This window comes from Thalassophryne amazonica, chromosome 22, assembly GCF_902500255.1.
Source record: "Thalassophryne amazonica chromosome 22, fThaAma1.1, whole genome shotgun sequence".
Lineage (NCBI taxonomy): Eukaryota > Metazoa > Chordata > Actinopteri > Batrachoidiformes > Batrachoididae > Thalassophryne > Thalassophryne amazonica.
Genome location: NC_047124.1, coordinates 22913830 through 22930143, shown reverse-complemented (window position 1 = coordinate 22930143; position 16314 = coordinate 22913830). Strand labels below are relative to the sequence as shown.

The window sequence follows — 16314 nt, the reverse complement described above, 5'->3', positions numbered from 1 at the left end:
TTATAACTGACTTATGAAACTGGGGAATATAAACCCCTGCCATGGGTCACGAGGTCAGTTAAGGCTTGTATACAGGCCAAGAGACTTGCTTTTAAACATGGATCAGCCTCTGAGCGGCATACAGCCACTAAGGAGGTGAAAATTAGGACTATAAAATGAAGCTGGAGAATAAGATGGATCATAGTCTTGGATCTGCTTGGTCAAGCATGAAAGCCATTGCAGGCCTCCAACACTCTAAAGCCAGCAGGACCGTCTCTTTTGATGGCTTCCAGTCTCATTTTAAATTTGCAAATGCTCTTAACTGTTTTTATCCACGTTTTGATGTTTTGGATTTTAGTCAGGAAATACAGGAAGTGAGTCATAAAGTGTGACAATCAGCATTTTTTTATTTCCCAGAAGGATGTTGAAAAATCCTTCTGCTCCCTCAAACCAAGCAAAAGCTATGGTTCTGATAATATTTGTGGCCGTTTGCTGAAATCATGTGGGAAAGAGCTGAGCTCTATTTTTCAGTACATTTTTAATCAGTCTTTAAAGGTGCAGCACGTACCAAGAGTCTGGAACGATGCTGTTATTATCCCTGTTCCAAAAATCAGTTCTCCCAAGAACCTCAGTGATTTCAGACCAATCGCACTAACATCGATTGTCATGAAATGTTTTGAGAAACTTGTAAGATCTGAAATCTTGAAGACAACGGAACATGACCTTGATCAATTCGCTTATGCGTGATTCTTTAACTACGGGCACTATTGGCCTTGTAAATGTAATTTCCACCACACCATTGCCTTACAATATAAAGCGCCTTGGGGCAACTGTTTGTTGTGATTTGGCGCTATATACATGTGCTCTGATGTCACTGTTTATCTCCATAGAAACTACCCAAACAATCTTTCATACAAACTGTTTAGGGACATTACAGTGTTGTGGTGGAAATTACGGCAATAGTGTGGGACAACTACATTTTGTTTAAAAAATCACAACAGTTGTATGACATTGAATACCCCAATTATGTTTTGATTATTTTACTGATATTTTATTCAGAGATATTTTAAAACATTAGAAAAAACTTTTCTTTACCATTCATTTTTATCATTGAAGATCAAAAGTCTGGGTGTGGGACAAGCACAAAACGGCAATATTTGCATATAATGATGCTGAAAAAAGGTGAAAAAGTCATCATAGACTACTAGAACAAATTTCTTAACACACTTTCATTGTAAAGATAACTATAAAAGTGTGAAATTTCCCCTTTTTTCTGTTTTTCATACAATATGATCAAAGGACATAGTAAGTGCCCGTAGTCTAAGAATCACCCATATAGGCCCAACAGAGGAGTAGAAGATGCTACAGTCACTTTATTAAATTTGCTTTTTAAACATCTGGAGGGGAAAGGAACACATGCAAGACTTTTATTGACTTTTCATCTGCTTTTAACACAATCCAGCCCCATGTGTTAGCCTTGAGGCTTTTAGATCATTCTAAAGTAAGTAACAATCTTGTGGGCTGGATTTTGAATTTTTTAACTGGCAGGACACAGTGAGTGAGAGTGAACGGAACTGTTTCGGATCAGTTACGTCCTCCACTGGTTTCCCACAAGGATGTGTGCTCTCTCCACTTTTGTTCATCCTCTATACAAACGTGCCGTAGCAGCAGAGAGGATAGAATGATTTTAAAGTATGCAGATGACACAGTTATTGTCAACCTGCTCAAAGACAATGATAGTCACGGCCCAGTTGTTACTGATTTTCTTGACTGGTGCAGTAAGTCTTTTCTTGAGATGAACATCTATAAAACAAAAGACATGATTATTGACTTTTGTAAAAATAGTGCTCCCAGTCAAGAGGCAACAGTTTTAAAAGGTCAGACAGTGGAGTGTGTCAGCACATATAAATATCTTGGAACTTTCATTGATGACAAACCGAACTTTGAGGCAAACTGTGACGCTGTGTACAAAAAGGGACGCCAGCGCCTCTATCGTCTGACAAAACTGTCCACTTTTAACATTGACAGAACCATGCTGACCTTGTTTTATCGTGCTTTTATAGAATCAGTTTTATCCTTCTGTCTTGTTTCATGGTTTGGAAGCGTGTCCCTCAAAAACAAAAATTGTCTAAACCAAATTGTGAAATGGTCGAGCAAGCTGATTGGAGAGGCTCAGCTTCAGCCAGAATCCCTGTATATCAAACAGGTACAGAGGATAGCTGGTTCCATTTTACCTGTTTTACCTTGTTTTTATGAACAGCACATTTTTATTTTTGTTTATTTATTTAGTTTTTTATCCTTCTGGCTCGCATGATATGTTTTTAGACTTTTTATCTACTGATGTTTTAACTCATCTTGCTTTTATTCTACTTTGGGGCCGTCCTTGTGGATCTTTTAGCTTTTTAGCACTGTTGTTTCTTTGTCTTGTTCTGTGTTTTGCTGTGTGTTTACCAAACGAGATGACTCACTCACTGTAAACTCATTTTACCCGAGGGTATAATAATAAATTGAATCTGAATCTGCTCCTGTTGTGCCTGTGACTGGATCTTTAGATCCAACTGTAAATGAATCACATCCTTATATTTCATATTAAGGTACTGCTGAACTAGACCATCCATCAATTTCAATTTATTTAATTTTATATAGCGCCAAATCACAACAAAGATGCCTCAAGGTGCTTTACACAAGTAAGGTCTAACCTTACCAACCCCCAGAGCAAGCACACAGGAGACAGTGGTAAGAAAAAACTCCCCCTGAGGAAGAAACCTCAAGCAGACCAGACTCAAAGGGGTGACCCTCTGCTTGGACCATGCTATCGACACAAATACTGGCACAAATTACAAAAACAATTCCTAATAAAATGAATTAAAAGAGTAAAAAGCATAGTAATATACTATGCCAGTATGCTAGTCATACGAAAGGGAAAATAAGTGCCTCTTAAGTCTGGACTTGAAAGTCTCTACAGAATCTGACTGTTTTATTGATGTAGGGAGATCATTCCACAGAACAGGGGCACAATAAGAGAAAGCTCTGTGACCTGCATCCCACCGTACTTATTACTTTGACAATTTCTCCATCTCAAAGTCTACTTGGGGCATAGGAACCCCTCACAGACAGTGGTATTACACAACAATGCGTTAACTTAGATTAGCCTAGTTTCCTAGATGACTATTTCCTACCCAATCAAAACTATTAGATTTAATTTTACCAACCTCCCAATATGGGTTTAAAATAGATTTGGTTGGATGTGTCTGTTTGTGACCCCATAAATTTGTCCAAAACCCCATTAGATAATTGGAGACGACTTAAGGTTAAAGGTAATTCTCCAACCTCTACCTAAAGAGCTGGGATTGATGATGTCTTGAAAGCTCTATAACATACACGGAGGGCCTGCAGCTTGCATCACATCAAGCTTTTGTAGGTGAGATTTTGTGGCTGATCTGTATATAATACATACATAAACTAAGGCAGGCGGCAGGCTTTATTTTGGCAGCATAGATTGGCTCTCAAGACTTCATGCTAGTTCCCCAGCTACTTTCAAACAAACACCTTCCAAACACCTCATTATATTTGCTGCCTTTTTACACCTTGTGACAACTCTGGACACGATCTCCAAAGGTCAATTCAATTTACAATCCAACCAGATACCCAAAAACCCACACAGTTTGAACTTCCTTAACTGACAGTCCATAAAGATTAATTGGAATTGGTGGATTATTAAGCTTTCTGGAGAAAAATATGACCTGTGTTTTATCCACAGAAAAACAAAAACCCAACTTATGCTCTTCACTGTGCTGACAACCGCCTGAAGCTTGTTCCCAATTAATGTAGCACTTCAGCCCTTAATCCATAATGCACCATCATCTGCATACAAAGAGCTTCCAAGACTAACATCTTTCTCTGAGAAAATATCATTTATGATGATGTTAAACAGTAAGGGACTGCACACACTCCCTTGTGGAACCCCGCTGTCTGTTGGATAAATCCTAGAGTGGGCTACCCTGACTTTTACTTCAATGGTTCTGACTATTCTTCAAGAAATAAAATATTTATCTGTAGTTTTATCTTTATCTCATAACCTTATTGCAAACTGAACGCAACAAAGGCATTGTGGTCTTGAATAAATTCTGAATTTGATGGTGTCCATGCATGAAGATGTAGATGTTCCATTAAGCGGCATGGAATTTCCAACTAAAGTACCACAGTCAGATATTTCAGACAGCCATAAAAACTATTAAAATAGTGGTTGACATCAGAATCCATAGCAAGATCATTCACATCAGACAAATGGAATACGAAATGAATTGTTTTTTCCTCACAAAGATTTTAGTGCCTCCTTTGGGACCACATGTCAGATTGCCTGCTGGTGCGATTGCTTTGTCCAGTTGCTTCCCAAACAGATTCTGCCATTACACAATCATGAGAATGTTGTTCTTGTTTTTTGTTTGTTTGTTTTTCTGCGCCTTTATCTCCACCCGGGAGGTTGTGTCTTCATTACCGTTTGTCAGCAGGATATTTCTCAAAATAACATGAATAGATTTCAGTGAACTTTGGTGGAGAAGTAGGTAGGTCTTCTATCCAAGAAGGGTTTAATAGTTTCTAAACCAGGAGCAGGTCACTGATCATTAATAAATAAATAAATAATGCCGCCCTTTGAGTAAACTGTTCTGTGTATTTCAATGAAACAGCACCCCCACCTGTACATTAGTCAAACAGCACCCTGACCTGCACTGCTCTCCTTCCAGCATGTTGCCCACTTCACACAGATGAAGTCCAACACATAGTCAGTGACAACTGGCTGTAAAAGTGAATACATTTCCCCCTTCCCAAACTTGTTTTTGAAATGAGTTGCAGGACTTAAATGTAGGAATGGAGGCAGTGAAAATGACCAAACAACACATGAAATATCTTGAGTTCATGTTGTCTGCAATGAAATAGAAGTCAAAGAAAATACAAGGATCACTGTTTTCATGTTCTTCATTTTCCATATCATCTCAACATTTTCTGAGTTGGGGTTGTATTACGATTGTTATCACAATAATAATAATAATAATAATAATAATTAATTAATTAATTAATTAATTAATTCACTTGTTATACCTGCTTACTTCAATTAAGGATCACAGGGATAATAGTAATAATAATGATGATAATAATAATAATTCATTCATTTTCTATATGTGCTTACTCTAATTAAGGGTCATCAGGATACTCCTCCTCCTCCTCCTCCTAATAATAATAAGAATAATACATTAATTAATCCATTTATTCATTTTCTGTAAGTGCTTACTCCAATCAAGGGTCATGGGGAATAATACTAATACTACTACTAATAATGATAATAATAATAACAATAATAATAATAATTCATTCATTTTTTTATACTCCAATAATAATTCTAATTCTAATAATAATAATAATAACAACAACAATAATAATAATAATAATAATAATAATATTAATACATTCATTTTTATAAGTGCTTACTCCAATTAAGGGCCATGGGGATAATAATAATAATAATAATAATAATAATAATAATAATAATAATAATAATAATAATAATAATAATAATAATTCATTTTCTACACCAGCTTACTCCAATTAAGGATAATAATAATAATAATAATAATAATAATAATAATTCATTTTCTATACCAGCTTACTCCAATTAAGGATCATGGGGGATAATAATAATAATAATAATAATAATAATAATAATAATAATAATAATAATAATAATAATAATAATTCATTTTCTATACCAGCTTACTCCAATTAAGGATCATGGGGGATAATAATAATAATAATTGTTGTGTGGGCCGCTGAAGAGGAGGTACTGCTGGCCCACCACCACCAGAGGGCGCCCTGCCTGGAGTGCGGGCTCCAGGCACCAGAGGGCGCTGCCGCCTCACGAGAGCAGCCAGGTTGATAGCTGTCACCCATCACTGGACACAGCTGTTCCACTCAGCACGGAGGTATATCAGCAGGACGGCGTCTCCACCTCAGTGCCGAGATATCGCCTTGAGATAGAGGTAACCTTCTCTGCAGCATATTCTGTGTTATCTGATAATACTTGTTAAACCTTTCAGGACAGCTGACTACCGAAAGCCGATTGCTTGGATAAGTACTCACCTTCCTGCTTTAATGTGACGAGAGGTGGAGGCGGCTTCTTCCCTCTCCGTGTTACTGGGTGCAGCCGCATCCACACCTGTGTCTTTGTTGCTCTCTCTTGCCAGCAGTACCGGATCCGACGAGCGGAGGCAGTGGCCACCTGGGACTTCGGGACTTGGCGGTTCCAGTACTTCCAGGGTTCGGTGGCAGAGGAGATCTGGGTGGTTCCGGTTCGACTTGGACGGACGTCTCCTACCTTCGAGCCTGCCCACACCACACCAGCAGAATTCGGCTTAACCCCAAATTGTTGATTGTTGTATTGGTTGTGCTCGTTTCACAACAGTAAAACTTGTTATTTACCTTCTCCATTGTCCGTTCATTTGCGCCCCCTGTTGTGGGTCCGTGTTCCTACACTTTCACAACAGGATATCTCGGCCAGCGTCATGGATCCCGAGGGGCGTCAACCGGCTGTTGAACGGCCAATGGAAGAACAGGGCGCGTCGGCGTCTTCGGGAGGGGTAATCGGTGAGTTGCAGCGGATCCTCACCGCTTTCACCACTCGGATGGATTTAATGACCGAGCAGAACGTTCTCCTAAACCGCAGGGTGGAGGCTCTCACCGCACAAGTGGAAGCGCGCCCTCCGGGCGCCGCTGCGGCTCTCCCTCCCGAGGACCCTGCGCGTAATAGTGACGTTCCACTGGTCGTTCAACGGCCCCTCCCTCCGTCCCCAGAAGCATACATAAGCCCTCCAGAACCGTACGGAGGCTGTGTGGAGACGTGCGCGGATTTCCTTATGCAGTGTTCGCTCGTCTTCGCACAGCGTCCCGTGATGTACGCGACTGACGCTAGCAAAGTAGCTTATGTAATAAACCTGCTTCGCGGGGAGGCACGCGCTTGGGCTACAGCGCTCTGGGAGCAGAACTCATGGCTCCTTCATACATACGATGGGTTTGTGCGGGAGCTCAGAACGGTGTTCGATCACCCCAATAGAGGAGAGACCGCTTCAACCGTGCTACTGTCAATGAGACAGGGGCGTCGGAGCGCAGCTGCCTATGCAGTCGCCTTCCGCATCGCGGCGGCGAGGTCCGGCTGGAATAGCACTGCCCTCCGCGCCGCCTTTGTAAACGGACTGTCACTGGTCCTAAAGGAGCACCTGGTGGCGAAGGACGAACCGCGGGATTTAGATGGGCTCATCGATCTAGTCATACGACTTGACAACCGGTTAGAAGAACGCCGTCGGGAACGAGGCGAAGGGCGTGGCCAGGCACGCGTCGTCCCTCTCCCTTCCGGTTCCGACCGAGCTCCGCCCTCCCCACGCTCCCCTGTTCCTGTGCTCCGTGCGGCTACGGCTCCCCCTGCTGACGAAGCTATGGACACGAGCAGGGCAACATTTAGGGCGCCTGGAGCACAAAGGAGTCGGGCCCACGGAGCTTGTTTTGTTTGTGGCTCGATTGAGCATCTTGCAAACGACTGCCCCGAGCGGTTAAACTCAAACGCCCGCCCCTAGAGACTGGGCCTGGGGTGGGCCGAAACATTCACGTGGGACACACCCACATTGCCACACGACTCCCAGTCACGATCCTGTATGAGGATTCAACCCTGAAGGCCCCAGCACTGGTGGACACAGGCTCTGAGGGGAATCTGCTTGACAGTAGATGGGCCAGGGAGATAGGGCTCCCTCTGGTGGCTCTTACCTCGCCTGTACAGGTTCGGGCACTTGATGGCTCCCTACTCCCGCCGATCACGCATAAGACACCACCAGTAACTCTGGTGGTGTCAGGTAACCACCGGGAGGTGATCGAGTTCTTTGTGACTCAGGCCACCTCCCGTGTGGTTCTGGGTTTTCCCTGGATGTTAAAGCACAATCCCCGGATCGATTGGCCGTCCGGGGTAGTGGTGCAGTGGAGCGAGACCTGCCATCGGGAGTGTCTAGGTTCCTCGGTTCCTCCCGGCTCCCAAGCTAAGGAGGAGGTCAGAGTCCCGCCCAATCTGAGGACGGTGCCGGCGGAGTACCACGGTCTTGCGGACGTGTTCAGCAAGGATCTGGCTCTCACGCTTCCTCCTCACCGCCCGTATGATTGTGCCATTGATTTGGTACCAGGCAGTGAGTTCCCGTCCAGTAGACTGTACAACCTCTCACGGCCAGAGCGCGAATCAATGGAGACCTACATCCGGGACTCATTAGCTGCCGGGTTGATCCGGAATTCCACCTCTCCGATGGGTGCTGGTTTCTTTTTTGTGGGTAAAAAAGATGGCGGGCTTCGTCCATGCATTGATTACAGGGGGTTGAACGAAATCACGGTTCGCAACCGATACCCGTTGCCCTTATTGGATTCAGTGTTCACCCCCTTGCATGGAGCCAGGATCTTCACCAAGCTTGATCTTAGGAATGCGTACCATCTGGTTCGGATCCGGAAGGGAGACGAGTGGAAGACGGCATTTAACACCCCGTTAGGTCATTTTGAGTACCTGGTCATGCCGTTCGGTCTCACTAATGCTCCCGCGACTTTCCAAGCGTTGGTAAACGATGTCTTGCGGGACTTCCTGCACCGGTTCGTCTTCGTGTATCTAGACGATATACTCATCTTTTCCCCGGATCCTGAGACTCATGTCCGGCATGTCCGTCAGGTCCTACAGCGGTTGTTGGAGAACCGCCTGTTTGTGAAGGGCGAGAAGTGTGAGTTCCACCGCATGTCTTTGTCCTTCTTGGGGTTCATCATCTCCCCGAACTCCGTCGCTCCTGATCCGGCCAAGGTGGCGGCGGTGAGAGACTGGTCCCAACCCACAAGCCGTAGGAAGCTGCAACAGTTCCTCGGCTTTGCGAATTTCTACAGGAGGTTCATTAAGGGCTACAGTCAGGTAGTTAGCCCCCTGACAGCCCTGACCTCACCAAAAGTACCCTTCACCTGGTCGGACCGGTGCGATGCCGCGTTCAAGGAGTTGAAACGGCGCTTCTCGTCTGCACCCGTTCTGGTGCAGCCCGATCCTAGCCGCCAGTTAGTGGTTGAAGTGGATGCCTCGGACTCAGGGATAGGAGCGGTGCTCTCCCAGAGCGGGAAGACCGATAAGGTCCTTCACCCGTGTGCCTATTTTTCCCGCAGGTTGACCCCGGCCGAACGGAACTATGACGTCGGCAATCGAGAACTCCTTGCGGTGAAAGAGGCCCTCGAAGAGTGGAGACATCTGTTGGAGGGAACATCCGTGCCATTCACGGTTTTCACTGACCATCGGAACCTGGAGTACATCAGGACCGCCAAGCGGCTGAACCCCAGGCAAGCCCGCTGGTCACTGTTCTTTGGCCGTTTTGACTTCCGGATTACCTACCGTCCCGGGACCAGGAATCAGAGATCGGATGCATTGTCCCGGGTACACGAAGATGAAGTCAAAACGGAACCGTCGGATCCCCCGGATCCCATCATCCCGGAGTCCGCTATCGTGGCCGCCCTCACCTGGGACGTGGAGAAGACCGTCCGGGAGGCCCTGACCCGAGACCCGGACCCCGGAACCGGACCAAAGAACAGACTCTACGTCCCACCGGAAGCCAGAGCTGCAGTGCTGGACTTCTGTCACGGTTCTAAGCTCTCCTGTCACCCTGGGGTGCGAAGGACCGTGGCAGTCGTCCGGCAGCGCTTCTGGTGGGCGTCCCTGGAGGCCGACGTCCGGGACTACGTCCAGGCCTGTACCACCTGCGCCAGGGGCAAGGCCGACCATCGAAAGACCTCAGGGCTGCTACAGCCGCTGCCCGTTCCACATCGCCCCTGGTCCCACATCGGCCTGGACTTTGTCACGGGTCTCCCGCCGTCCCAGGGAAACACCGTCGTCTTCACGATAGTGGACCGTTTCTCCAAGGCGGCCCACTTCGTGGCCCTCCCGAAGCTACCAACGGCCCAGGAGACAGCGGACCTCCACCACGTCGTCCGTCTGCATGGGATACCATCAGACATCGTCTCCGATCGCGGTCCCCAGTTTTCCTCGCACGTTTGGAGGAGCTTCTGCCGGGAACTGGGGGCCACGGTCAGCCTCTCGTCCGGGTATCACCCCCAGACCAACGGGCAAGCAGAGCGGGCCAACCAAGAACTGGAGCAGACACTACGCTGTGTGACAGCCGCGCACCCGACGGCCTGGAGTACCCACCTGGCCTGGATCGAGTACGCCCACAACAGTCAAGTGTCGTCAGCCACCGGCCTCTCCCCTTTTGAGGTGTGCTTGGGGTATCAGCCCCCCTTGTTTCCGGTGGTTGAGGGAGAGGTCGGTGTGCCCTCGGTCCAGGCCCACCTACGGAAGTGCCGTCGGGTGTGGCGTGCCGCCCATTCTGCTTTGTTGCAGGCCCGGACGAGGGCGAAGAAACATGCAGACCGGCGGCGGGCCCCGGCCCCTATGTATCGTCCTGGGCAGGAAGTGTGGTTATCCACCAAGGACATTCCTCTGCAAGTGGACTCCCCAAAACTCCAGGAACGATACATCGGACCCTTCAAGATCCTTAAAGTCATCAATCCCGCCGCAGTGAGGCTCCAGCTCCCGGCCTCACTGCGGATCCATCCAGTATTTCATGTTTCCCGGATAAAACCCCATCACACCTCACCCCTCTGCACCCCGGGTCCGGCACCACCACCTGCCCGGATCATCGACGGGGAACCGGCTTGGACTGTGCGCCGGCTCCTCGACGTCCGTCGAATGGGCCGGGGTTTTCAGTACCTGGTGGACTGGGAGGGGTACGGTCCCGAAGAACGCTCCTGGGTGAAGAAGGGCTTCATCCTGGACCCGGCCCTCCTGGCCGACTTCTACCGTCGCCATCCGGACAAGCCCGGTCGTGCGCCAGGAGGCACCCGTTGAGGGGGGGGTCCTGTTGTGTGGGCCGCTGAAGAGGAGGTACTGCTGGCCCACCACCACCAGAGGGCGCCCTGCCTGGAGTGCGGGCTCCAGGCACCAGAGGGCGCTGCCGCCTCACGAGAGCAGCCAGGGTGACAGCTGTCACCCATCACTGGACACAGCTGTTCCACTCAGCACGGAGGTATATCAGCAGGACGGCGTCTCCACCTCAGTGCCGAGATATCGCCTTGAGATAGAGGTAACCTTCTCTGCAGCATATTCTGTGTTATCTGATAATACTTGTTAAACCTTTCAGGACAGCTGACTACCGAAAGCCGATTGCTTGGATAAGTACTCACCTTCCTGCTTTAATGTGACGAGAGGTGGAGGCGGCTTCTTCCCTCTCCGTGTTACTGGGTGCAGCCGCATCCACACCTGTGTGTTTGTTGCTCTCTCTTGCCAGCAGTACCGGATCCGACGAGCGGAGGCAGTGGCCAACTGGGACTTCGGGACTTGGCGGTTCCAGTACTTCCAGGGTTCGGTGGCAGAGGAGATCTGGGTGGTTCCGGTTCGACTTGGACGGACGTCTCCTACCTTCGAGCCTGCCCACACCACACCAGCAGAATTCGGCTTAACCCCAAATTGTTGATTGTTGTATTGGTTGTGCTCGTTTCACAACAGTAAAACTTATTTACCTTCTCCATTGTCCGTTCATTTGCGCCCCCTGTTGTGGGTCCGTGTTCCTACACTTTCACAACAACAAATAATAATAATAATAATAATAATAATAATAATTCATTTTCTATACCAGCTTACTCCAATTAAGGATCATGGGGGATAATAATAATAATAATAATAATAATAATAATAATAATAATAATAATAATAATAATAATAATAATAATAATTCATTTTCTATACCAGCTTACTCCAATTAAGGATCATGGGGGATAATAATAATAATAATAATAATAATAATAATAGTAATAATAATAATAATAATTCATTTTCTATACCAGCTTACTCCAATTAAGGATCATGGGGGATAATAATAATAATAATAATAATAATAATAATAATTCATTTTCTATACCAGCTTACTCCAATTAAGGATCATGGGGGATAATAATGATGATGGTGATAATAACAATAATAATAATAATAATCTCACACAGAAACACTGGGCTAGCAGACAGCTGCATGCATTTGTCAAGAAGCAAAAACTCGCCTGGGCACAAGACCAAAAATGTGTTCATGCTGAAAATAATCTTGCACACATGCACACAGGGTGTATTAGATTTCTAAGTGTACTGTGCGTAGCCGCTTACTCCAATTAAGGGTCATGGGGATAATAATAATAACAATAATAATAATAATAATAATACATATTAAAAAAATATTTGGCGGGCGTATGAATTTATTTTTTGCTGGTTCTGTCAATGTGCCACTAGAGGGAGCCATTACCACACTCACCACATAGGCGAGACAGTCTCACAATCACTTGAAGAAATCTCAAAATTAAAAAGAAAAGGAAAAAAAAAAACAGCTAATGAATTTCACTCTGAAACAGAATGAAAACTACAACCATTAATTATCTGGAGTGATGACCACATGAGATCATGTGCACTTTGTACTCAGGGTCCACTGGCCCCGTCGGCTGCCCTGCAGCCTGTGATGTGTTCAGGCCTCTGATCACAACATCCACGTCGTTATGTGCAGGACACACACACACACACACGCACACACACACACACACACACACACACACACACACACACACACACACACACACACACACACACACACACACACACACACACACACACACACACACACACACACACACACACACACACACACATCAGCCTGCTGACATCTGAACCCCAAAGAAGGAGCAAACACAAAAAGCCGTCTGTCTTTTTTTTGGTCAAACTCAGATAAAACCTGGCAGACTTTTACCGGTGTGCCGTTCAGTGTTTGGAGATAAGACCAGAAGACGAGAGTGATGTTGAAAACACACATGCACACACAAAGGGAAAAGTTCCAGGAGCCGGCAGCCACTGGATACCTCACAATGGCTCTCGCTAAACTTTGTGTCTCTTCTGATCTTCTCCCAGCTGGACGCCTGCTTTTCAGGCCCCCCTGTCTCCTCTGATCTAGCTTCAGACACTGGGAGGCCTTTTGCCAGCGCGCCAATTGTCAAAGTGAGCGAGCAATCAAACATCGTGGCATGGCGTCGTGATCAAAGACCTGCAGGTAAACTAGACGAGGAGACGACCACATGCACCCAGCGTCCAAAAGAAAGGACAGCGGCGGGCGGTGGGTGGGGCAGAGACTTTGTGCTTTCTTCAGCTCTTCATTCGTGTCTGCAGCAGTTGAGAAAATGTTTCACGGTGCCTAGAGTGGATCGATTAAAGGAAAAGGAAAATAAAAAGGACCTGACATTTGAAGATCCAGCAGCAGAAGAAAAACTCCAAAGTGTCTCTCACAAGGAAAGTTTTGGATAAAGAGCACGGAAATAAATGTAGCGCTTGAAGATGGAGCTGAAATGAGAGAAGCCATCAAGTCATTGAATGCGTGTTCAATTTACAAAACACTGATCAATAGGAAATGCAGACACTAGTATTGTGTGGTAAATCTGTGTTTTTGTTTGCTGAATCAAAAGTCACAGCTTCATGGTGGAGTGGCACAGAAATTTTCATATTCCAAATCAAATTTATGCTAATTTGTCACATTTGCCTTCAAGCAACCAACAGCTGAAATGTCGTGTTTTGTTTTTTTTAGGAAAATTATTTTCTATACCACATCCCCATAAAGTGGTATAACAGACAATGTCTTGGTGGCTCCCCTCACAAGTCTCAAAAAGAAAGTGACTGTGCAAAATGACAGCTACAGTTTGCGAGAAGGCACATGGTAGACTTTAGCCTAGATTTGATGTCTTCTTAGGAAAATTCTTTGCTATACTGCACCCCCATAAAGCAATATAACTGGTGGTGCAACACTGTCTTGGTGGCTCCCCTCACAACTCTCATAAAGAAAGTGCCTGTGCAAAATGACAGCTACAGTTTGCCAGAATGCACATGGGAGATTTTTGCCTAGATTTGATGTCTTTTTAGGAAAATTATTTTCTATACTACACCCCCATAAAGCAGTATAACTGGTGGTGCAACAGACACTATCTTGGTGGCTCTCCTCATAAATAAAAAAAAGTCACTGCGCAAAATGACACTTCAGCTACAGTTTTCCAGGAGGCACATGAGAGGCTTTAGCCTAGATTTTGTTTAAGAAAATCCTTTTCTATACCACTCAGCCATGAAGTTCCATAACTGGAGACAACAGACAAACGTTGCAGTGTGCAGTCTCTCCAATCACAACCACAGAAGCCTATAATCCCTTCAGTTGCCTGGGTGACTTGGTGGCTTCCCTCACCTGTCTCCTGCTTGCGCGGTCACTCAGTTTTTAAACACTGCCAACGCCAGACAGATTTGTCTTGTAGCACCATGCTGTCTCTATTTCTTAATGAGTCCAAGACATGTTCAGTGAATTGGAAATGCTCGTGTGTCCATCCCGACTCGTCTCAAGAAAACTGGCTGTAAAAGTGATGATCTTTATTAAAAAATCCTTCTACTGACTGTAGTTTGGAATGACACGCACACACTAGTGTCTCTTCCTTTTCATTACATGTGGACACAATATATCAGCGCAGCGGGTGACGTCCTTCCTTGCAGTCCAGAACAGACCATAAGGCCGGACCCTGTGCCACGGAGATCAAACACCTTGTTTCATTTCACGGCCCTCGCCTCGTCCTCTCTATCTCTTGTCTCTCCGTTGGCCTCTGCGTTTTCTCTCTTATTCGCTGTTTCTCCCAGAGTGCCCTGGGTCGCAATCTGCAGCCGTAAAGCTAATGCTGAGTGTCAGCTCCCGCCGAGTTCACTCACAAGCTCGAATTCCGCACGTTCTTCCTTCTATGAAAGAATAACAGGATCAGTGCGAGGCGTTCTCTGTTACGTCACGGGGAAATCATTTGTCAGGTGCAAGTGTTCTTCTGTTCCTGCACACGTGGAAGATCTTTCGCATAGATTTATCTCACGAAAATAAAAATTAAAGAAAATGATAATACAAGCAGAGATCACAAACAGACAAATGCTGGTCTCTCCATACACATCCACAGAGGTCCATAACTCCTTCAGAGTCCTTATGAGTGTCTTGATGGCTTCCCTCACTTGTCTCCAACTTGCATAGGTACATCTGAGAACTGCTTACTTCAGACAGATTTACCATACAGTACTATAGTACCATACTGTAGTATTTTTTTTTACGATTGATGTAAGTAAAGTCCAAGGTGTATTCATTACCACTTCATTAGGTACACCTGTCCAATTACTTGGTAACACAAATGGCTAATCAACCAATCACACGGCGGCAACTCAATGCATTTAGGCATTGTGATGTGGTGAAGATGAGTTGCTGAAGTTCAAACTGAGCATCAGAATGGTGGCAAAAAAGGAGATTTAAGTGATTTTGAACGTGGCACACAACCATCTCTTGGGTTTATAGCGAATGGTCCAAAAAAGAGAAGACATCCATTGAGTGGCAGTTGTGTGCAAGAAAATGCCTTGTTGGTGTCAGAGGAGAATGGGCAGACTGGTTGAATGGGAGATTGCATGATGCCAATATGGACCAACATTTGGAGGAATGTTTCCAATACCTTGTTGAATCTAAGCCATGAAGAAGGAAGTTCTGAAAGCAAAAGGAGGTCCAACCCGGTACTAGCAAGGTGTACCCAATAGAGTGGCCAGTGAGTGTATATATCATAATATAATGAATGGGCTTCAATACTACGACAATGTTTATCTGCTTGTTCCTCTACTCCTCCCAGGTTCCGTTGCTTATTTCCCCCAAACTTGGCATGTGCATAAGGGTTGACCTCAGAATTACCCATAAAGGGCATATTGTGGCAAAGGACAATGTAATTGGGGTTTAAGGTCAAAATTGTGTTTTTTCACTACAGTGTCCACCAAATGTGACACACATATGTAGGTAGGTTCTGGAAATGGCTCGGCGAGATCAAATTCACCAAAGCACAACCAATGGGGTCAAGCTCTTTGGGGTCAATGTTTAAAATGGAACATTTTCACTCCAGTTTTAGTGCATATATTGAGCCGAATCCCAGGCGAGGTCAAATTTGCCAAAGGTCAATCACTGGAGCCAATGTCAGGTCTGGCAAATATGGTATGTAAATATTATGATCATGAAATTGCCCTTAGATAATTTATTTAGGAAAACATCAAGGTTAAGGAATGTGACTTTCAACCTAATATGGAGACACGTACTTGGTGGATTCCAGAGCTAACCTGGCAATTTTGCCAGAGGCCAATCAGTTGGGTGAAGGTCAAGGTCACTGGGGTCAA

General features: G+C 45.6%; 1 long non-coding RNA gene across 1 annotated transcript; it reads right to left on the bottom strand.

Annotated features, from left to right (window-relative positions):
* Nucleotides 1–4876: 4876 nt before the first annotated feature.
* On the bottom strand, nt 4877–15384 carry LOC117504120. Its single transcript, XR_004558728.1, has 3 exons — nt 15259–15384; nt 12758–12769; nt 4877–4887 (listed from the first exon to the last, which is right to left on the bottom strand). It is a non-coding gene; the product is annotated as an uncharacterized LOC117504120 (long non-coding RNA).
* Between the last annotated feature and the right edge of the window lie 930 nt (nt 15385–16314).